The following is a 24,543-nucleotide window of genomic DNA, read 5'->3' as shown; positions in this document are numbered from 1 at the left end:
GAACTGTTGCAAACAAAACAATGGGTACACTCGAGGCCAGAGACAGAGGAGCACAGAGATCTGAAGTTTGTAGGTTGGAGTTAATGATAAAGACTCGGACAGAGGGATCTGAAGATAAGGATTGAGGCTCCACTCTTGTCATTCATTATCCTCTAGGATGCATTAAATAGACCCATCACAGCTTTATTCAAACATACCCATAGACACTGTCTTCACCCACTACAGCAAGAATCATTGAATCAAATAAGAAAGGAACCCTCGGTGATTTCCCAACTCCACCTTAGACCAGGGGAGCTTTGTGGTTCAAAGTCTAACCCTTCACTGGGGGGTCTAACCCTGCTTCCAAGCTACGTGGTAGATATTTGCCAGGCCTTCACATGAACATTGACTGATTTAAAATGGGAAGCCTAAGAGATTTGACTAAGGTCATGTCTTGTATGAAAGCTTTCTCATTTCGTACATAGCCTGTAATATCTCTGAAAAGGCTGATTTGAAAATATCTGTAACCTTGTACGGAAGATCCCTGTCCAACACTGTGGTAATATGCATGGTGCCTTGTCCCTTGAAAAGAACTCAGAAGTATAACCACAAATTTAAGTACCTCCAACCTTGTAAAGTTTTAACAAGCTTTCCACCATATGTGCAGTAATGTTAATGGTTCAAGATTTGTTGTGATGCTTTAGTTGAGTAACACTTTCTCAGATGTCACTGCTACAATTTCCTCAACACATCATTAAAAAAAAGCATTAAATACATTTGGTGCTTGAATGGTGTAATTGAAGCAAGTCAATTTGCAATAAATAGAATGCCTTCACTTCAGCTGATTTAAAGCTCTTATTTGAGCTTGCTTATTTGATTTCAAAGAAGGTTTGGAGAGATACAGATTAACCATGGGATGATCATTATGGATTTGTTAAGGGTAGGTCATGTTTGGCAAATTTTATTGGATTTTTGATGAGATAACCTGGAGAGTTGATGACGGCAATGCATTAGATATGGTCTATTTAGGCCTTAAAAGCCTTTGAAAAGGCATGGCAGTCTGGTCAAGAAGGTAGGAACCCATGGGGTCCAAAGCAAAGTGGCATGTTGAATATAAAATTGACTGACAGACAGGAAGCGGATGGTAATGGCAGAATGACATTTCTATGATTGAAAGTCTATTCCCAGCGGATTCCACAAGGCCTGTGCTGGTGCCCTTGCAGGTCAATAACTGGATGCATAGATTTAAGGTAAGAGGTAGATGGCTCAGAGGAGGGTTGAGAAGGACTAATTTCACTTCGAGGATGGTGGAAGTCTGGAACTCTGCCTGAAAGGGTGGTTGAAACTCTTGTAATAGTTAAGCAGTATTTAGATATTCACTTGTGCCGCCATCACCACCGGGGACTAATGTAGTCAGATTTTTGTTGACCAGCATGGACGTGATAAAATGAATTACCTCGTTCAGTTCTGTAAATGGCTATGAGTCTATGAAGCAGATCACTCACTTCCTAACTGCAAATTAGTTCATATCTCTTATTAGTGCTTTCACTCCAGTACCTCCTTAGCAACTGAAGTGATGAAATTTTGGTATGGATGATCCATTCATAGACTAGGTAAACTTCAGAGATGAGCACATACCGATCATGCCTTTAGAGAGCACTGTGGCCTAACCCGGAACAAGTAAAAAGTGGAGGTGCACCACTGTTGCCTATATTGAACTTCTTTAGTCTATTACTGTGAAGCCTTAAATATTGAAAAGTGCTAGATCCCAAATGTCCACAGCTGTTTATCAAGAAAGGTTACAATGAGGAGAATTGGCTTTTGGTAGCTAAGCATTCATAGCAACATTGCTTTTTGATAAGAAGTGCCAATTTGAAGGATTGAGAGGCAGAAATTTAAGTATCAGATTGTTTATCAACTAACAAAGAACCTGAACTGAATTTTGATCTTTATGTTTGTTTTACCTTGCGGTTGTGTTCTTGCAATAGAAAATTTATTCCATACAAAATAAACATTGACACAACGTTTTAAAAAGGTCTTTTGCTGTGCTACATCCAGTCAGGAAATCACTTTCTCAGGTGTGCAAGTTGCTTGAAAACCATGGTTCAGTTGATAGCACCCCTGTCTCATAGCCAAGGCAGTGGGTTCTAAGTCCCACTCTAGAGGCTTTGGCACAGAATTCAGGCTGGCAATTCAAAGCATCACTGAGGGAGCATTGCACCGTCAGGTGTGCCATTTTTGACAGAAAAGTTAAATCAAGGCCCTATCTGGTCTCTCAAATGCAAATCATGTAACCCATGTCACCAAAAGTGATAGAGGAGTTCTCCCGGATGTTTTAGCCAAAGCTTATTCCTCAACTAAAATTACTCTAAGCTAATAATTTTGTCATTCTCACCAATGTTTCTTGTGGAAGTCTGTTGCTGCACCAATTGGCTGCAGCCTTTCCTACAACATTGAAGTGATAACACTCCCAACTGACTGTATGGGCTCTGATGCACTCTGGAATGTCCTTTTAGATGAGAAAGGTTCTTTATAAATTTATAATATAAACTTACTTCTGGCATTTTAACTTGAAGAGGAGGATAGATTTAGTGAAAGCAAGGCCCCCTTAAATGGCCACTTACTCAGCAAGCAGCTCTCCAAAAGGCCTGTATCCAACTTGAGATAATCTGTAGCATTCAAGAAACAAATGCCTTCTTTAAGAGAACATCAATTGTAAAACTGCTTTATAAAAACAAGTTAAATGAATAACCGAATTGCAGAGAATGAAAGCAATCCTGCCGTCGCTGAAGAATCAATTTCTCCCCCACTGAGCGAGATGATTCTTCAGGAACAGTTTCTAGCTGTAAAGTCCCTTCAGTGTTAAAAAAGAAACCATGGTACTTTCTTCTGAGATACATGTCATACAGATACCCAACAGAAAGGAAGATATGAAGAGTGGGTAGATAAAAGTTTAGTCAAAACAATAAAGTTTAAAGCTGATCATTAAGTAACACAGAGATGAAGACAAGTAAAGGAGTGATTTCCAGAGACTAAAAGAACAGAAGGGTCTTCCTCCAATGGTGGATGAAGTGCATAGGGTGGGACACACAAAAGGGAACAGTTCATAGAGTGCACTATTAATTACAAAGATAGGAAAGAAGGCAGATGGCGCAAGGACAGGCAGAGGAACTGAATGAAGAGAATTTTAAACATGAGGTATAAAGTGCACGGGGAGTTAATTTTAGTGAGCAAGGATCGAAGAGATAAGTGAATAAGGATTAATATAGCAGAAATCACAGCAAAAGATCAAATGTAGTATCATTCAACTATAAAGGACACCAGAGTGGGAAGGGAATGTCAGAGCAAGGAATAAGCTAATGGTGATCATTTCATTTTCCTCCTTTTCTTTCTTTACAGTAAATATTTATTATTTCTTTGTGGATGCAGAGGCAAGGCTAACCCAGCAGTCTCAGTGGCAGTAAGCAGGGATTCTTTGAACAACACATTGCTGTTTGTTTAGACAATCCTTTGAGAAGAATGCAAAAGTCCTGTCAAGTTAAGTGCAAGTAGGGAAACATATATTTTGGTAGCAGGTACAGCCAGGTTAGAAAGATCTCAAGGGTCTCACTTAGGTAGTGAACTGGATAATCTGACAATATTGGTTTGTGGCCCCTTGTTAGATTCTGCTGAGTTTATTATTAACTCCATTTAAGTACCTTGTGGATATACCTAAACCCACACTCGCCCAAACTTCTCCATCACCTCTTCCTTCCCCTCTTCCTCAAAACCAATTTTTGTTTTGGCCAATTCTTCAAATGGTGCCTCCTGAATTCCCTCATCATAGTTCATAACGAATAACTTCTATTTTTTCTTCCCTTGGTAAAAAGTTCACATGCAAGTTGTTATGTGACATAACCACAACCATTAATTATTTCCTGAGTGGCCATGAGGGCTCTTTCTCAAATGCATTAACCCCACAGACAGTCTGGGTTCTGCAGAAACTGCATAGAAGACTAACAGTTTTTGTTACGGGCATTCAGATAGCTCCGCTCTGACGCATCTGTTGATTTCCTAGGATGGAAGGGGGGAGGAGGAGGAATGTTAATTATATATTGGTAGTTCAGTTATATTTAGGTGGTGGCAATTAACTGGAACTTGAATTGGAAGTGCATGATAATGTAACACATCACTGCACATTAAAAACTCAGAAGCTTACAAAGACTAGGCATCAGTTCGCTCCTTCATTGTCTGGTTTAGATCTGAAGACGGTAGCAGCAAAGGGAAACAGAAACCCAGAGACAGATATATGAATACGTAAAAGATTCTCTGCAGAAGTAGAATGGCAGAAGATAGCAATCTCATGCTGGAATGACAGTACCTCTGCTGGTCATAGTGTATAACTTATGATCATCAAGAACGAGGTGTTGAACAGAAGGTACATTCCATTGATTTGTCTCCAGCCTAAGAAAAGACACTAGTTACAAAATATGTGCTTACTGGTTGGTGAGGGTAAATGTTGGTACTTGGACAAAACCCTGAATGTAAATGAAGCAAAAGCTAAACAGCTTCAAGACTTCTGTACATTCTCAAGATTCAGTTGTAGTGGTTATTCTTCTGCAGGTTAACTCTAGACAGTTACTCCTTTAAAACTTTAATTTAAAAACCCTGTGCTCCTACAGGATATACTCTACAAATCAACAATTAGACAATCACTCACAAACCATTTCAGATTTATTTTGAATTGGAAAGCAAAACTTTTCATATTGAGGTTAGTTAGTTCACTGAGCTGGTTCATTGTTCCGCAGATGTTTCATTACCCTGCTGGGGAACATCATCAGTGCAGGCTCCGATGAAGCGCCATTGTGTTTTCCTGCCTGTTATTAAAACTCTGGTGTCCATTGAGCTGGATTACCTCACTTCCGATTTTCCTTCGCAGTGGAGTATATATGGGGTCGAGCTCTGTGTTTATTAATGGCTTTCTTCATGGAGAACCAGGCTTCTGGGAATTCCCATGCTTGTCACAGGATCCTGGTGTTGTCCCAGTTGAATGGTGGTTCTCCTAATCCATGCCAATATTGTGAAGGAAAACTGGAAGTGACATAATCCAACCCAATGAACATCTGAGTTTAAATAACAGGCAAGAACGGGAAAACACAACGGCGTTTCATCAGAGTCTGCACTCATGATGTTACCCAACAGGATAACGAAACGTCTGTGGAACAACGAACCAGCTCGGCAAGACAACCAACCACAACATCCACAACCCAAGCTGCAAATCTACTCTAAAACCTTACAAAACTTTTCATAGTGATTCCCTGGATAAATGTTAGGGAGCAAAAATATGGTAGGGTCACTAACATTCTAGAGATTGTGCAGCCACTTCAATGAGTATGACTGTGCAGTATTGAATGTTAAAAGGTATGTTCGTGTGTGAATTGAGAGACCATCGTAATGAAAAACTAGGTCTAACAAATGACACATTGTTGGTTATCAAGAATTAGTTTGAAACATTTCCTGGGTCACAAGACCTTAAGTGTAAACATTCTCAATCTCAGAAATCCACTGTTCACTGTTAAGATTACTGACCTCTAGCACAAACACAACAGAACCTGGATCAAGAGTGTTCAAACTGATGTTGTCTGGCATCAAGTTCATTTTGTTAATCTGGGTCACAATGGAGTTCAAGGTCAGAACTGAAAAGCCAGTACCTAATCCACTGCATGATCTACTCTCATCTAACATGACGAAGAAATTTATGTTACATAACAAAAAAACCCAGAATTTGATTATAATCTTATGTCATTGTTCCATGGCTATTCAATTATAAGATTTTTGTGAAAACTGAAATCAATACGCTCAAAATGCCCAACTTTTCTGCTTTGAGCTACATTAACATAGGCTTAATGGAAAGCTTTTTAATCTTCACAAGGCAGCCTAGAAGCAAACCATGGAGCCTTCGGGGCCTCAGCTGAAGCTTATGTTACAGGTACCAACCAATTTTGCGGTTCTAATTTAGGATTTGGCCATCGATGAGGTCCCTGTTAAGACTAAAGGACCTTTACAGAACTCAAGATACACAACATTCAATAGGACAGACCATGGATAAATGCAACCATGGGAGTTGAGCTGGCTGGGTTAACAGGCTGCACTGAAGGGTGTGGAGACTGAACATAGCTGACAGCTATCAGCAGTTTACATTCCTGCAACATTCCAAATCGGTTTCCTCAAATTCATGTTTTCAATTGTATTATCACCTTCACATGACAGATGATTAACTTTCATATTAGCTTCAAACAAACATGCTTCTACACAACACACCCATTCTCACTACTGTTTTTCCTCTGCATACCCATGTCTTCCCAAGAATCAAGTACCATACACTATTTGCAGAGGTGGCCTGGCTATCAGGAAGTCAAGCAATTTCTCATTAGCGGTGCCTGCATCCTTTATAGGAGAATTAGCTAATTTGAAACAATTCAGAGCACATTTTATAGTGTTGTTATTTTCAAGGAAGATATTTCAAATTCTACAGCACCTGTCACAGCCTCAGAATGTCCCAGATTGCTTTAGAGCCAATAAAGTACTTTTGAAGTGTAGTCACTGTTATAATTAAGTAAGTGTGACAGCTAATTTGCACTTAGCAGGGGTCCCACAAGCAGCAATGTGATAAAACATAATTTCAGTGAAGTTGATTAAGAAACAGAATATTGGCGATGACACAGGAGATAACTTGCTGCTGTATTTCAAACCATTGTCATGGCATCGTTTTGTCCATGAGAGCGCACAGATGCATTACCTTGACTATTCATCCTAAACAACGTGGCTCCAACAGTACAATATTCTCTCAGTTCTGCACCTTGGAGATGGCAGATAATATAGCTGGCCATAGTACAGTTGATGACATTATAGCAGTGGGCAAGTCATGTAACACTGCAAATTGCACCATAGTACTTCGCAAAACATTATCAAACAGAACTCGATTTGGTGCCACATAATAACTTATTCAGACAGATGAAGGACAGTTATTAGGACGGGTTTTATGAAGCATTCAAAGGCAAGAAGCAAAGAGGTTTGAGAAGGAGCTCCAGAGCTTAGATTTAGGCAGCTGATGACACAACAGTCAATGATACTAGGAAATGCATAAGAGGCCAGAATTACAGGAGTATGGATAAGTTGCCATGCTGGAGATTACAGAGACAGGATGCCCCAAGATTCATCAACGACATAGTTGAAGCTTGAATAACAATGTCACTTGGCACATTAGCTAATAAAAGTAAACTGATGCTAATATCAGGAAAGTGACTTCCTAACCCCTGTAAGCAACTGAAAACCATGCCAAAGAAGGAACTGAAAGTTCCCACACACAGCCCAGAAAGTGATAACTGAATAGTAGTGAAGGTCTTCAGCAGTGTTATTTAATTTAAATAATAATATTGGAAGTCAGCAGCAGAACGCTATATCAGTTATTAAACTGAAGACATTGTGGTGGACACAGAGTCACCATTTGAATGCAATATTTTTCTCTCATGATCCGGAAGGATCTAGCAGTCATTTTGGAGAACTTCTTCACTGGGGTATCATCATTGAGAGTTTATGTTCCTTATTACTTATGTGAGCGGATTATTTTTCAAAGTTCCCTGCAAATCAAGAGCACTTTGGAAATTGTTTGGTAACACCCGTATTAACAGATCGGTATTAAAAGCCACAGGCAATTGCATCCATTATTAGAGGTATCTAAGGTTTATATCCTTTCCAGTCACAACTTAGTGTTGTACCCACCTGTGCTATCATTCATATCTTGAGACAATGCACTGTTGTTAATTAGTCTGTGGGCAATTAACCAGGCACTTTGATTTCTAATACCATGGTACAAGCATGTGCAGTTTATTCACCTAATAAAATCCTTCTAGTGGATCAATGGTACAGTATTTTATCTTACTATAATTTCCCAACTAGAATACAAGGCATTGAACACAAGAAGATAGGACAGCATGGTGGCTCAGTGGTTAGTGTTGCTGCTTCACAGCACTAGCGACCAAGGTTCAATTCCACTGTTGGCAGACTGTCAATGTGGAGTTTGCACATTCTTGTGGTGTCTGTGTGGATTTCCTCTGAGTGCTCTTGTTTCCTCCCAAAGATGTGCAGGTTCGGCACAATGGCAGTGTTAAATTGCCCATAGTGTCCAGGCAATGTGTAGGTTAGGTAGATTAGATATGGGAACTACAAGGTTACATCGACAGGGTGGGGGGATGGGTCTGGATGGGATGCTCTTTGGAAGGATTCTAAGTCATATTTTTCTTGACTAAAGTGTTGGTAAGACCACATCTGGAGTCCTGAGAACAGTTCTGGCCACCATACCTAGGAATGGCAATGTGGCCTTGGGGAGACCACAGAATATATTTACCAGAATGATAACGTGACCCTTGGGAGTCCAGTATGAGAAGAAATTACACAAACTGGCATTTATACCTTGGAATTTTGCAAAATATGTTGCAAACCAGAGCAACGATAGATTTAACATGTTTGACAAAAAAGAAACAAAGGAAACATTACAAATTTTTTTTAAGACATAAGTGATTAGGATCTGGAATGCACGACTTAACACAGCAGCAGAGACAGAGTCAAGTGTGGCTTTGGTGTGGACAATTTTCTGAAGAGAAGATTTGCAGGGCCACAGGAAATGGCAGGGGAGTGGGACTAGAAGTATGTTGCTCTTGCAGAGTACCAGAACAAACATAACAGGCCAAATAGTAAAATGTGAGGCTGGATGAACACAGCAGGCCAAGCAGCATCTCAGGAGCACAAAAGCTGACGTTTCGGGCCTAGACCCTTCATCAGAGAGGGGGATGGGGGGAGGGAACTGGAATAAATAGGGAGAGAGAGGGAGGCGGACCGAAGATGGAGAGTAAAGAAGATAGGTGGAGAGAGTTTAGGTGGGGAGGTAGGGAGGGGATAGGTCAGTCCAGGGAAGACGGACAGGTCAAGGAGGTGGGATGAGGTTAGTAGGTAGCTGGGGGTGCGGCTTGGGGTGGGAGGAAGGGATGGGTGAGAGGAAGAACCGGTTAGGGAGGCAGAGACAGGTTGGACTGGTTTTGGGATGCAGTGGGTGGGGGGGAAGAGCTGGGCTGGTTGTGTGGTGCAGTGGGGGGAGGGGATGAACTGGGCTGGTTTAGGGATGCAGTGGGGGAAGGGGAGATTTTGAAACTGGTGAAGTCCACATTGATACCATATGGCTGCAGGGTTCCCAGGCGGAATATGAGTTGCTGTTCCTGCAACCTTCGGGTGGCATCATTGTGGCAGTGCAGGAGGCCCATGATGGACATGTCATCAAGAGAATGGGAGGGGGAGTGGAAATGGTTTGCGACTGGGAGGTGCAGTTGTTTGTTGCGAACTGAGCGGAGGTGTTCTGCAAAGCGGTCCCCAAGCCTCCAGCCTCACATTTTATTATCTTGGAATCTCCAGCATCTGCAGTTCCCATTATCTCTAACAGGCCAAATAGGTTCCTTCTGTGCTGATTATTGGATATTCAGGGGAAGCTATGGGATAGCCTTGACAGAAGCTATTTCTGCTGAATGTGTGTATAACAGACATAGTCTAAACATTACAGTCAGACATTTTAGGAGTAAATTCAGGAAACATTCACTCATAGAGCTAGAAATGTGGAACTGTGTAAATGACAATTCATGCTGGATCAACTGTTACTTCTAAAACGGAGGTTGAAAGCTTATTGTCATTTAAACATATTAAAGGACACGGGGCAAAGCTGGGTATGTGGAGCTGGATCACACATCAGCCATGATCGCATTAAATGGCAGAGCAGATTCAAAGGACTAGATCATACACTAATGACTCACTAACTCATACTATCATTCACTTTCTTCATTTTAACAGTGAACCATACAATTAGCCACATTGGTCCTAAGTTCTGGAGTTCACTCCAAGCTTCTCAATCTCTCTCTCTCTCTCTCTCTCTTTCTCTCCTTTTCCTCTGTTAAGATGGTGCTTTAAAGCTACCACTTTTAACGAGCATTTGGAAACTTGACCAAAAATCTCTTTATTTGGCTCAGCTGTCATATTTTTTTCCCCCCAGCTCTTGAAGCATCTTGGGGCTTTTTATGATATTAGAAACACCGTTCAAATGAAAGTTCTTACTGTTTGCACAGTTTCAAACATTGCCTTTACATTGGATGCCAAGTTCCTGCCCCAATCTTTGAGTCTTTTTCAGAATTATTCTTTTCCCTGCACCAGATCTGTATTCAGGATACACACTGGGTCTTGGAAGCAATTCTACTTCGGAAACTCCCTCTTCCTTTAACTCTTCCAGGACTGAAGGGATTACTGGAGTCAAAATGCATACTTGATGTTGCAACAAGGAGTTTTCTGTTTTTTGAAGAAAATGGCACTCCAAATTAAGATGAAACAATGGCATCACTTTCACAGTGCAAAAAAAAATTGCAATATTCAGTACACACTATTTTTGGATAAATTACAAACATCACTACAGTCACCGCAATAACCCATCCTTCCGGTATTTATTAAAACAAGTATGTAGGAATGATGACACCACAATTATGCACAACTAGTCCAGATTCTTAAAAGTTTACTTTTCACTCCTTTACATTCTCCTGCCACACAACCTTATTTGGTTTAAAATATGGAAAAGGTAAATCACATTCATTACCAACCACTATTGAAAGCAGCCCAGAACACCTGGTGACTCCCTCACGTGGCAAAATTAGGCTAAGAAACATGCTTGGCATGAGATAATTCTGCCTTTCTGTCACTGAACCCTTGAAAAGCCAATGTATTTAATTAACAAAATGCTATAGCTTTTAGTAACTCTGGAACAAACAAAAAGAGAAGCCTACGTGCATGTCTTCATGCTGAATAGCATCTGCCTATATTCTCAACATAGGGGATCAGACTAGACTGGGCTGACATCCGTTAAGGAAACAGCACAATCAAGTTCATTCAAAAGTGGTTTGCACTTTGGAAACCAAACTGATGAAATGTCTTTCTGAATAAACAGGCTTTTCTGTGCTGAAGTGGCGTAATGGGCAGTTAGCCTGGCTGCTCAGATGTATAAGCAACGCCCTCAAAGAGGAAGTCTCAGGCACTTCCTCACAATGTCAGCAAGCAAGAGAAAAACAAAATCAAGAGGTGAGTAAAAGCTTATTTAAAAAAAAATTAGCAAGTTCAAATATTGCAACAGACCTGTAGAAATCTATGTAACTGTGGGTTCTATTTTAATGAGCACAACACTGAAAGTGCAGCCTCTGAAAGGCGTGGAGCCAATACTCTCACAAACCAAAAAATATGCACTGAGTGCATTATAGTACATTAGGCCCAGGAAAATGACTGCAAGTTCTTTTCAAATCTGCATTTTTGTCTGGAAACTGAACAAAGTTTTAGTCAGTAAGTTTTTTTCTGAATACCGAAACAAGACAAGGCAGCAACTCTGAGTTAATTTTAGATTTGCTCGAATAGCTAGTTGGTTTTCCTGTTGTGCATCAATGGTGTGAATGCCAAATGTCTCTAATTTGCACAAACACTTAATTATTCTAAGGTTACGTTTGTGCACCCATTGCTGACCCAGAGAGGTGGTGTGTGTTGTATGTATATTGTATGTGCAGTGTGCTGTGTGCATTGTATTGCGTGCGTGTGTGTATATATAGCTGGCTGGGTAGGGTGTTGATTAGCAATTTACAGCAACATTACATGAAGCAATTTTTCATCTTCTGCTGTGCGATGTAAGTAGTCAAATGCTTCTAGAACTGATATGGGTAAATGACTTCAACAAACACTGTCTGTTGTATGTATAAAAATGATTTGAGGACGAGGTTTGATCTGGTTCTAAGGGAATACTCTTGAAATCACTGGTAGAGTCAATTTAGATCAATTTTTGTTTTTTTAAAGTCAGAGCAAGCCCCATCCAAATTGCCTTCGGGCATAAAATTGTCTTTTTTTAGAATAACCCCTAGAAAAACACAGAAGATTGTTTGCTTGGAAGAGCTGTCCAATTTGTCCCAAGTCCTTGCTCTCTCCCAAATGTTTGCTTTTCAATATTTCATCCAATTTTGTTCTGATGCATATTATTGAATCTGCTTCTATCAGCCTTTCAGGCAATGATTTCTACATCACAGCACCTCAGTAAAAAAAATCATCCGTGCTCTCTTGCATTTTTATGAATTATGTTAAATGTGTAACTTCTGGTCACAGACTCCCCTACTAATGCAAACCACTTATAGAAATTCATGCTATTCCATTCTCTAAAAATTTTTCCTTAACTTTATTCGCTCCAAGAAAAACAATACCAGTTTGGTCTCTGCATCACTAAAAGTTACTAATCCCCGAATGCTTTCCAGTGAATTTCCTCTCTCTCCAAGGCCTTAAAGTCTTTGCTAAAGGGTGGTGCAGAAAGAACACACAAAATGGCTGATTTATAAAGATTTAGCATAACATACTGTGCATGTCTAATTACAAGTTCTGAGGAAGGGTCACCGGACCCAAAACTCTTAACTCTTTTTTCTCCTCCGCAGATGCTGCCAGACCTGCTGAGCTTTTTAAGCAATTTTGTTTTTGTTCCTATGTCTAATTACAATATATTCATGCAGTTATACTATAAGTTGAATTGTATTGACTAATTTGAAAGAAAAGCTCTATGGGTAATCTAGTTATTTGAATCAATATCAACTCATAGGTTAATGTTTCAAGACACTAAGGATCCCAGATGCTATTGCATACAAGCAATCTTGTTCCTATTTTAGAATCAGTCTTTTGAGTTTAATCAATGGCAGGTTGCCCATACTTCATTATTTTGAATAGTTAATAGACCACATTTGAAGTTCTAGTTCCTGACACATGGCTTATCTTGGCGCGCAACCAAACCATTTTACTGCTTTGAGGGTTCATGGAGTCTTCATGAAGACAACTTTCCTCCATTTGGCCACAAAATATTCTGGAAAGACAACTCATGTCTAGCTGCACTTCATAACACACGTAAATACAGACAGTCCCCGTGTAGTTAATAGGTTCCGTTCTGGCATACATTCGCAAGTTGATTTGTACTCAAATCTGAACATAATGCCTAAGATATAAAATAGCCATTGGTAAGTATGGAAAATGTTCATATGTCGGACATTTAAGATTATACTCCTGTATGGAATTATATTTATATGTACGAGTATTCGTAAATTGGACATTCATAAATCAGGGGTACACTGTAATCTTAAGATTAGAGTTTAGCTGATCGATAGCAAATTAGGAAGCACTTTTGCATAACAAAATGGTCACGGAAATGTGGCAGTCAATTGAAACTTCCATGATTAAAACATCTTAAAAATCAGGTATTGAGTCCTTAGGCTTAGGTGATTTTTAAAAACAGACGTAATGCAAAAACAAAGCAAATGTTCTGTTAGGTTGATTCATACATCAAGGCCAAGCAGTCAATTTGAACCTCAAATTAAAATCTGAGATTACTACAGAATAGTAAACTAGCAAGTTACATCATAAGGGAATAATGTTTTAGTTTTATGTCAAAACATATAGTATGTAGTCTAAACAAGCACAAGTAAAACAAACACTTTTCTGAAGAAGGGTCCAGACCCGAAACTTCAGCTTTCCTGCTCCTCGGCCTGCTGTATTCATCCAGCTCTACACCTTGTTATCTCAGATGCTCCAGCATCGGCAGTTCCTACTATCTCTGAATCAACTTTTATTTCAAGTTCTGGCTAGAAGTAAATCATACACATTGCGGAATACTTACAAGCCCTTCTTTTGAGAATGCAAATACAAATATCAGCTGAACACATGTAACAAAACAGGATCAATCAATAAATGGAGACCAGCAACTTGGTTTTATAATCACTCCTGTATGATTGCATTTCCCAAGTCCCAAAATTTAAGAAGTTAGGTGCAATCAGAGGAACGAAACAAAAAAATCAACATTTTTTTGTTCACTCATAGGAAGCGGACAACATGACTAGGCCAGCATTTATTGATCATCCCTAGTTGCCCTCAAAAAGGTGGTGATGAGCTGTCTTCCTAAACTGCTGCAGTCTATGTGCTATATGTAAGTTCATAAGGTCATGAGGGAGGGAATTCCAGGATTTTAACCTAGCGAAGAGAAGCAAGTGCAATATATTTCCAAGTCATGATGGTGAATGACTTGGAAGGGAACTTATAGATGGTTGTGTTCCAATATAATTGTCGTCCTTGTCCTATTAGATGGGACTGGTCATGTTTGGAAAGTGCTGTCTGAGGATCTTTGGTGAATTTTTGCTGTGTACCTTACAGATAATATACACTGCTGCTACTGAGCGTGGGTGGTGGGGGATTGGATGTTTGTGAATGTTGTACCAATCAAATATGCTACTTTGTCCTGAATGGTGTCAAGCTTCGAGTGTTGTTGGAGCTGTACCTATCCAAGTGGGGGAGGGGTGGTAGTATTTCCTCATTTCAATCAAGTATGTGGTGAGCAGGCTTTGGGGGGAGTCAGGCGGTGAGCTATTCACTGCAATATTCCTAGCTTCTGAGCTGTTCTTGTAGCCACTGCATTTATTTGGCTAGTCCAATTCAGTTTCTGAATAGTAACACACCACCACAACATGCATCCTCCCCAAAAAAACGACATTGCCAGTGAGGGTTTCAGCAATGCTTATGCCATTGAGTATCAAGTGGTGATGGTTAGACTTGTCTTTATTGGAGGCAGTCATTACCTGGTGTTTGTAAAGCACAAATTTCAGCCCGAGACTGAATGTTGGACATTTGGACATAACATGTTTCAGTATCTGAGGAGTCACAAAGAGCGCTAAACTTTCATAACAATAAATTATGAAAAGTTGTTATTTGTCTTATGTATTTTCATCTCCCCTTCATTCACCTGTGGCACTCCTACTGATTAGTAAGACAGAAATTACAATCAAATTTCATTCAATTCACTTCAAGCAAAATATTGTTCATTGCCTCTTCCTCTTTTCCCACCATTCTTTGATGGGTTGCTGACCTTTATGGCTTGTTTGTGGTGCCTTTCTTTGAAACACTTAAACAAAAAGGTTGTTTCTTTCTGAAGTTGCAAGTGTGAAGCTTTAGTATTTGCTCCCTAAACTCTCCATTTCTTATAATGTAAACAATTATGGAATCAATTGATAACTAATCAACTAATACTTTTCATTGCTTATGAACTGCATATCAAAAACCTTTCTATAGTGATAATACAGTGTGGAACTGGAGGAACACGGCAGGCCAGGCAGCATCAGAGGAGCAGAAAAGTTGATGTTTCGAGTCAGGATCCTTCTTCAGGATTGGGGAGGGGGAAGGGAGCTCAGAAATAAATAAAGGGAGGAAGGGTGGGGCTGAGGCAAGGTTGATGGGATGATGATAGCTGACTGCAGATAGGGATTAGTGGGGATTGGTCAGTGGGAAGGGTGGGGCAGATAGGTGGGACAGAAGATGGACAGGTAATACCAGGACAAGGAGGCGGGGATGAGAGGGGAGAGTTGGACATGGGATGAGTCCGGGGGTATGGAGATTTTGAAACGTGAATTCTATGTTCAGACCATCGGGATGTAGGTCCCGAGGTGAAATATGAGGTGTTCTAGCTCCTCTAGTTTGCATGTGGCACCACTACGGCCCTGGAGGAGGCCCAGGATGGACATGTCACCAAGGGAATGGGAGGGGGAATTAAAATGGTTGGCAATCAGAAGGTGTTGTTGGTTATAGCGTACAGAGCGCAGATGCTCCCCAAGTCTGTCCCCAAGTCTGCACTTGGTCTCGCCAATGTTTGGATTGGAAATATTGGATACAATAGACCAGGTTGGAGGATGTACAGGTGAACCTCTGTCAGATTTGGAAAGCTTGTCTTGGGCCCTGGATGGAGGTGAGTGAGGAGGTGTGGGGGTAGGTGAGGCACCTAGTGCAGTTGCAGGGAACTTGGGGGGGGGGGGTGTTGGGGAGGAGTTGGAGTGGACGAGGGAGTCGTGGAATGAGCTTAGTACCCACCTTTTTATTGTGGCTTTACAGTACAACAGCAGAAATCCAAAGTAACGACAATCAATACATCAAGAATTTACTTACAGTAGTGGGGTCTCGTGACTCCCAGGTTGACAAAAATATGGAGAAAGAAAAGCACTTAATTGGTACCCATTGTGTCACAATCACAAGGGTGATTAGGTGTTATATGCCCATTCAGCCATTATCAACTTTTCCCAATAATAAACAAAGCAACATTCACTAAATTAATGACGATTAGCCTAAACTATTTGTGTGAACAGGACTAGAGAAGGAAGTTTATTCTGCAGCACAGTATTCGTGTCCCTTCCTCTGAACCAGGGAGACAAGGTTCAAGTCCCACCTGCTTCAGAAGAACATTGTAACATCTCTAAATTAGTTAATTAGAAAACATCTATTAATATGATAGGGAAGAGGAAGTACTACCTGGTCCATACAAAGTTCAGATTGATAGGATATAATCTGAAAAGTCATAAGCTAAGATCATAGAAGCATAGAATCCCCTACAGTGTGGAAAGAGGCCCTTAGGCCCAACAAGTCCACACCGACACAAAGAGCATCCAACCCAGACCTATCCCCCAATCCACACGTCCCTGATCACTACGGGCAATTTAGCATGGCCAATCCACCTAACCTACACATCTTTGGACTTGGGAAGAAACCAGAGCACCCAGAGGAAACCCACACAGACACAAGGAGAACATGCAAACTCCACACAGTCGCGTGAGGGTGGAATCAAACCCAGGTCCCTGCTGCTGTGAGGCAGCAGTGCTAACCACTGAGCCACCGTGCCTCCCATTGTGAAAAGGTGGAGTTTTGATTATGAGTATGTGCTACAGTAGAGTTTGCCAGAAACCAGAAAGTATAATCACAGGGAAGGAGGTGCACCACCAGACTGAGCAGCTGTTCAGGCAGACCATGAAATTGGCTTATCAGAGTGTTTTGAGGCCAAGTTATTAATCATGAATAATCATATATGATTGAGGAGTTTTAATAAAATTTGGTGACCCATGGTATCAATAATGTTTGGTGCATTTCCTGAAAAATCCAGATGGGACCTGTTAAATCAGATTTGCTACTTGATTTGTCCTATGAGATATTGGATCATCATTTGTCTCATACCCATATTTATTTCATGTTAAGTTTAGGATCTGTACATTGCAAGATGGCTCAAGGAGGATGACAAGGTACAATTTGTCAGTGACATTGAAAGGTTAGATTAGAATTCATTAAGCTAGTGATCCCATTCTAGATTCTGTTGTGTACAACTGGTTTGTACATGAGCAGATAGAAGAAACATCCACCTCAGGATCCACTGCAAAAGCCCAGGTGAAGTAGTACAACAATGAACTGAATAGCCAGAGTTGCTGGTTAGTGATAGCTTGCTCAACAGGCTCAGGAAATGACAATCCATCAACAGCTCATAATCTCTGGAGTGATCAGCCCAGAGATGGGACTGCAGCTGACACCCAAGCACTGAAACTGAAAGAGTAACTGGGGGAAGAAGCCTTCATTACAGAGTACAAGTATAATCCAGATGAGACAGGGCTGTTTTATAAGAATACTACCTGGTAATAGTCTGGCAGCCAAGACTGATGCACTAAGCCTCAAGAATTAAGTAAGCTAAGAAATGAGTGACATTTCTGTTAGCCCGTAACAAGACAGGAAACTACAAACTAACTCCTCTGGTGATTGAAAAGTCCAGGAAAAAAACAATGCTTTTGTCATGTGCATAATGAAAATACAATGGTGGTTTTTTTTAGTATTTTATGCACTATTAGAAGGTACTCAAGGTTAAAGTGTCAGAAGAAAACCATCTTTTTGCTAGATAATTATCAACTCCAGCAAAATAAGCTCTCTGCTCTGAATTGCATCATGACAAGTCGTTACCAGGAGGGCAGAGAAAAACTGCAATGATGGCTTCACAGCTTTGATATAAAAGTGTTACATTCTCACTGACTCAAGTAGCAGGGCGTGCAGATCAAGTGTTGGGCGACATAGTCACTTCAGGACCTACAAGTCTGGAGTGGAATAAAATCACCCGTGATCCCAAAGGACTGTCTAAGAAGAAGAATCTCTTGCATGGAATTTCAAGATAATAAATTTCAGATTGCCTGATGCAGATTTTTAAAGTTGAGGTCTGTAATCTCCATTTGAATTCCAGCAATTCCCTTCAAGAAAACAGAGTGCGGCAATTTGAGAGGCTAGGATTAGACAACACATGCTGGAAACTGGGAGAGTGAATATAAACTTCAAGCTGACACAAAAATTCCATTTCCATTTTGGAGGAAATTCGTACAAAATAGGATAACTCAGTTCAGAACGAGGTCCATCTGCATTTTGTTTTATAAAGTAATTACAAAGTATCTAATTTACATTGCATTGCACTGCAGTAAAATGCTTGTTGCCATTCTCTGACGTAAATTTTGATACAGAGAGGAGTTAGGATGGCCAAATGTCTTTCGAATTCTTCTTATTCACCAAAATCGGTAGCAGATGATGCTCAATTTTTGAATTTAAAAATTTCAAACCACGAGTTGGCTCTGGTAATTTTTGGCTTCTCCAAGAAACCTCATTAAACGTCTGGTATTTTTACTGAATGTGGGGAGCAAACAGACAAAAATATTTAGGTAGACAAACAGGAGGCTGGAAAAACACAGCACATTGGGAGGAGGCGAAGTCAACCTTTCGGGTATTACGCTTCCTTGGGGCTTTGAAATTCAAATTTGCTGGTAAGTCAAACAAAAATGGCAATGGCATAACTTTCCCTTTCCACCTTAAAAACAGCAGAAATAAAAGCTCACAATTAGCCAAGTTAATTCCAACATCCTTCCTCCAGAAGAACCAACTTTGCACAAATATGTCCTTTCTGAAAACTGAAACTGGTGACATAGAAAACCTTCTTCACTGTTTGCTAAGTTTACAAAGGGATCTTAATGAAATGGGTTAACGGGTTGAAAAACAGCAGATTGAGTTCAACCTGGATAAATACAAGGTATTGCATTTTGAAACAACAAACAAGGATAGAGCTGACACAATTAACGGTAGGACCTCAGGTGGTGTTGTAGAACAGAGAAACCTTAGGGTTCTGGTACACATTCCTTTGAAGTTTGTGTCACATACAATCAGGGTGGTTATAAAGGCGTTTGACACACTTGACTTCATTGCTCAGTCCTTTGAGTATAGGAGTTGAGATGTCATGATGAAATTGTACAGGACATTGGTGAGGCAGTTCTGGAAAAGATTAGATTAGATTAGATTCCCCACAGTGTGGAAACAGGCCCTTCGGCCCAACAAGTCTACACCATCCCTTGCAGCAGTCCACCCAGACGCATCCCCCTACAACCCACACACCCCTGAACGCTACGGGCAATTTAGCATGGCCGATCCACCTAGCCTGCACATCTTTGGATTGTGGGAAGAAACCGGAGCACCCGGTGGAAACCCAAGCAGACACGGGGAAAATGTGCAAACTCCACACAGACAGTCGCCCAGGTTCCTGGCGCTGTGAGGCTACAGTGCTAACCACTGAACGACCGTGCCACCCCAAATACTGTGTCTAGTTCTGGTCGTCCAGTTATAGGAAGGATATTATAGAGCTAGAGGGGTTTCAGAAGTGATTTACTAGGATGTTGCTGGATGTGGAATGTTTGAATTATAAAGAAAGGCCAGATAAATTGGGATTTTTTCCACTGGAGCTTAGGAAGTTAAGAGGTGACCTTACAGTAGTGAAAAAAATGTTGAGGGGTATAGGTACAGTTACTGGTAGTTGTCTTTTCCCTAGAATGGAGGTTTTCAAGATTAAGGCACACATTTTTAAGGAGAGGAGAGAGATTTTAAAAGAAAGGGCAAACTTTTTTTACCCAGAGGGTGGTTCGCGTGTAGAATGAACTTCCAGAGGGAGTGGTGGATGTGGGTACAATTACAATGTTTAAAAGATAAGTACATGAAAAGGAAGGGTTTGGAGGGACATGGGCCAGCAGCAGGTAGGTGGGGCTGGCTTAGTTTGGAATTATAGTTGGCAATGGACTAGTTGGATCAAAGGATCTGCTTCTGTGCTAAATGACACAATGACTCCATGCCTAGAAGTGTATATCAATACAGGTTTGTTAGATGATGGATTCTATACCTGTGCTAGGCATGCCAACACATTGACTTCCAGTTTCGGAAGCAGCTGCCACATGCAGACAGACATTGGAGGTCTGCTCACAAACAAAAGAGCAGGTGAGGGTTTGGGTGTAGTGGTGGTAAGTGTTGAGATTCAGGGGGCGAGGTGTCTCAGGGCAGTGTGTGGAGTGGTGTAGTTAAAGTCATGTGAGCTAAGTTGGGGAGTCAGTTTAATAGTTAGTCGAGGTACTTAATAGGTTAGTGTTCTCTGCGTAGCTATTTATTTAGCTTCTACAGAACCCTCCAAATTCTCCAATTTAAATGGATGCTTTCAGAGAGTTCTAGATGCAGGGGAATTACTCAGCAGAACCCTCAATTTGTGGACAATCCCAGCGGAAGTCTGCTACAAAAGAGATTCCACAAGGTCACAATACACAACTCCCATTAATCCTTCAGAAACGACTATCCAGCCATTGGAAAATCTGGGTCATTAATCCCAGCTGCAAATATCAGCAGATAACCTACTTCTCACTCTATCAATGACCCACTGACAAAAACCAATGTCATTCTAGCTTACACCTCATTTTCGCTTTCACAGCAAAATCAAGATGGAAGTGTCCTCCTACAATCAACAAGGCAGCAGCAAATTTCACCTTGGCTGTTAAAGAGGGGCAAAAGCATGGAAAACATGACAAAACATTTATTAAACAGCACAACAACGAAAGACAGTCATCCCATCACATCAAAGAGCCTAATGAATTACAGGCCATTGAGTCCCTCTGAAGAAGCTAGGGTGGTCAGGATCAGCAGACCACATTAAAAGATGAAAGGAAGGATGGACAATTCCAATGTGCCCAGGTCATCCTGCAAAGGAAAGTTCCAACTCATGCCCAAAACTAGGCTGGGCAGTTTAATTTGCTATGTGGCCTCTCCCATTGGAGGAAAAAAGATCAGTCGCAGCAGTATGAAGCACTTACATTGGCAATAATTGGCCACTTAAGGGCTTCAATAAGCCCAAGAGCAGGCAAGCACCAAAGTCTAACCACTCCTCCCCAACATAAAATTTTAGCCAGGTTGGGGTGGCGGGTAAGGACACATGCATGATTTTATCTGAACTCCTTCCTTCAACACTGGGGAGCAGTAGATGCAGCCCCTATGGTCTGGTTCTGATCAGCAAGATACAATGGAGACATTCAATTGCTTCACTCAGGGCAGGAACAATCTAATAAGCTGATCCAACAGACTGAGTGAGTGAGTGCGTGCGTGCATGCGAGAGTGTGTGTGTGAGTGTGAGAGAGAGAGAGACAGTGTGTGAGAGAGAGTTGTGTGTGTATGTAACTACGAATTGCTCATTTTTTAAAGATAGGTCAGATAAGAAATGCATAGCAAATGTCAAACTTAAAAAATAAATGAAATAGTTGAAGAACAAGAGTGCAGGAGTAGAAGATATTAAGGCATAACTTTACACTTGATATCAGCAGCTTCTCTTCATGCAGATTATGGTTAGAACTTGGAATAGACTTCTGGTGTAGTAGTGGAGGTGGAAACCCTGGAATGATTTCAGAAACAACTGCATGCAGAAGGAATGGGTGTCAGAATTGTCAGATGGTAATATTGAGAATTGTTGTCTTCTTTTATCCAATGTACTGTGATCACCGCACTGTAATTTAGAAAAAGAGTGTCAAACCATTTCACCTTTCATCAACCTGTTGTGAAGTGTTAATGGCGCACCGCTGGAGCAGGAGGGCTTGAACCCAGGCCTTCCAGCTCAGCAGCGCCGGCACTACCACTACCCAACATGAGCCCTTCCATAATAGTTATAAAACAATAATATTCGATTGAACCTAATAGTGAAAATAACCACTAGACCTCGAAGAAAAAGTTTAAATAAATGAATAAAAGTGCAGGAACGTTTGTTTTATACATCCCCCGATCAAACGTATTCTGATACCACAGCACATTACATTATTGTCATGCCATTATCTGCTGGTTCAATCTCACTTCCTGGCTCTGCTTTTCGCATCTGCCATTCTGCCCCGAGCTGTAATTTTCTACTATTAGCCTGTAGATATCTTTAGAGAAGCTTCTTCCCAATACATGCCCTCGTTCATGGCAAAAAAAATTTATGAGGAGAATTTTTTTGGCATTGTCACCCATGCACTGTTTTTCACGGGCAACCAACATCATTCTTGTACCATTGAGATTATCGAAGAAGGCCATACAGACCACAAAGGTAGCGGCCTGCAAAGCTGCCCATCTCACAAAGCTAAACACAGCATAACTTACACCAGTAGAAGAATCTACATGTTTACCTTGTGCATCCTCACAACAACAGGGAACATCGTGTATTGACTTAACTGCCACCACTGTGAATCACAGAATCCTAATGTAAAAGATCTTTCTGTTTCTCTTTCCATCTTTTGGTGAAAGGATTCAATCTGTATTTTAAACAAAAGCCAAAAGAACTGTGGATGCTGTAAATCAGAAACAAAAACAGAAGCTGCTGGAGAGGCTTCACAAGTCTGGCAGCATCCGTGAAGAAAAAATCAGAGTTAATGTTTTCAGTCTGGTGACCCTTCCTTATTGTTTAAGGGCTTAGAGATCAGAATGGTGTTCACACAATTTAACTAAGTGAGGCACAAGAGACTGAAAGTTGGTGACAACACTTGAAACTCTTTATAAACTATGAAAGCTTCATGACTTTCTGAGGAAGGGTCACTAGACCCGAATCATGAACTCTGATTTCTCTTCACAGGTGCTGCTAGACCTGCTGAGCTTTTCTAGCAACTTCTGCTTTTGTTTCAATCTGTATGCGCTCATTAGCATTTCACCTGCTTATGGGAACACCCTCTCTTTATTTAATTTTTATTTACCCTTTTTAGTTTTAAACACTGTGGTCTTTTGTTATTCAGCCTCTCAATCTGCTGAAGCAGTACTAGTGATCCTGATGCACGGAATTTCAGCAGTACAAAAATTATTAAATTCAACTTCTTTATAAAATATCCAAATATTAGAATTTGGATTAGCTTTTATTGTCACATGTACTCACTTGTATAATTGCAGTGAAAAGTTTACAAGCTGCCACTCGCAGCGCTGTCTTAAGTACAAATATACCTAGGCACAGAATCTGAGTACAAAGCAGAAAAACAAAGAAAGCAAGCCTGCATTACCATCTTTATTACTAAAGCATAGAAAAACAAATAAGCACAGTTAACAGTTTAACATCACAGTCCTGTGCTTGCATTCCTCACAAGGCCCAACTTCGCCCTCACTGTCGCATTGGGCTGCCTGCTCCCACTATTGCCGCAGGTCCATGAGGCTGCCTCCTCTCACTGCTGGCCCCTGGGACATGCTGCCTGTGCAATGCTCTGGGGCTGCTACCCCACACACTGCTGCAGAGCTCTTCCCCACACTGCTCTGGGGCTCGCAGCACACGCACTGCTGCAGGGCTCTTCCCCACACTGCTCTGGGGCTGCTACCCCATGCACTGCTGCGGAGCTCTTCCCCACACTGCTCTGGAACTTGCAGCCCACGCACTGCTGCAGGGCACTTCCCCACGCTGCTCTGGAACTTGCAGCCCACACACTGCGGCCGGGCACTTCCCCACACTGCTCTGGGACTTGCAGCCCACGCACTGCTGCAGGGCACTTCCCCACACTGCTCTGGAACTTGCAGTCCACGCACTGCTGCAGGGCACTTCCCCACACTGCTCTGGGACTTGCAGCCCACGCACTACTGTAGGGCACTTCCCCACACTGCTCTGGGACTTGCAGCCCACGCACTGCTGCAGGGCACTTCCCGACACTGCTCTGGGACTTGCAGCCCACGCACTGCTGCAGGGCACTTCCCCACGCTGCTCTGGAACTTGCAGTCCACGCACTACTGTAGGGCACTTCCCCACACTGCTCTGGAACTTGCAGCCCACACACTGCGGCCGGGCACTTCCCCACACTGTTCTGGGACTTGCAGCCCACGCACTGCTGCAGGGCACTTCCCCACACTGCTCTGGGACTTGCAGCCCACGCACTACTGTAGGGCACTTCCCCACACTGCTCTGGGACTTGCAGCCCACGCACTGCTGCAGGGCACTTCCCGACACTGCTCTGGGACTTGCAGCCCACGCACTGCTGCAGGGCACTTCCCCACGCTGCTCTGGAACTTGCAGTCCACGCACTACTGTAGGGCACTTCCCCACACTGCTCTGGAACTTGCAGCCCACACACTGCTGCAGGGCACTTCCCCACACTGCTCTGGGACTTGCAGCCCACACACTGCTGCAGGGCACTTCTCCACACTGCTCTGGGACTTGCAGCCCACACACTGCTGCAGGGCACTTCCCCACACTGCTCTGGGACTTGCAGCCCACGCACTGCTGCAGGGCACTTCCCCACGCTGCTCTGGGGACTTGGTGCCAGAGCATGCCACTGCAGTATTCACGTCCACTGCTGAGGACAGGGAAGAATGAAG

At 41.8% G+C, this 24,543-nt stretch overlaps 2 protein-coding genes across 4 annotated transcripts in view; one reads left to right on the top strand and one right to left on the bottom strand.

The window, feature by feature from the left end:
- Positions 1-24,543, bottom strand: part of LOC125462293 (uncharacterized protein C7orf50 homolog) — a 335,367-nt gene that overhangs the window by 173,097 nt on the left and 137,727 nt on the right. The gene's annotated exons all lie outside the window — the stretch shown is intronic.
- LOC125462290 (uncharacterized) overlaps positions 11,062-24,543 on the top strand; it is a 35,686-nt gene continuing 22,204 nt past the window's right edge. Inside the window, exon 1 of one of the 2 annotated variants that reach the window (XM_048552156.2) lies at positions 11,062-11,121. The gene's annotated coding sequence lies outside the window, so the exon portion shown is untranslated. Of the gene's footprint in view, positions 11,122-11,669; positions 11,712-24,543 lie in introns of those variants that run through there. The other variant, XM_048552157.2, reaches the window with a different exon arrangement.

The sequence above is a fragment of the Stegostoma tigrinum genome, chromosome 23 (assembly GCF_030684315.1).
Source record: "Stegostoma tigrinum isolate sSteTig4 chromosome 23, sSteTig4.hap1, whole genome shotgun sequence".
Lineage (NCBI taxonomy): Eukaryota > Metazoa > Chordata > Chondrichthyes > Orectolobiformes > Stegostomatidae > Stegostoma > Stegostoma tigrinum.
The sequence above is the reverse complement of the archived record's forward strand: the minus strand, read 5'-3'. Positions and strand labels throughout refer to the sequence as shown.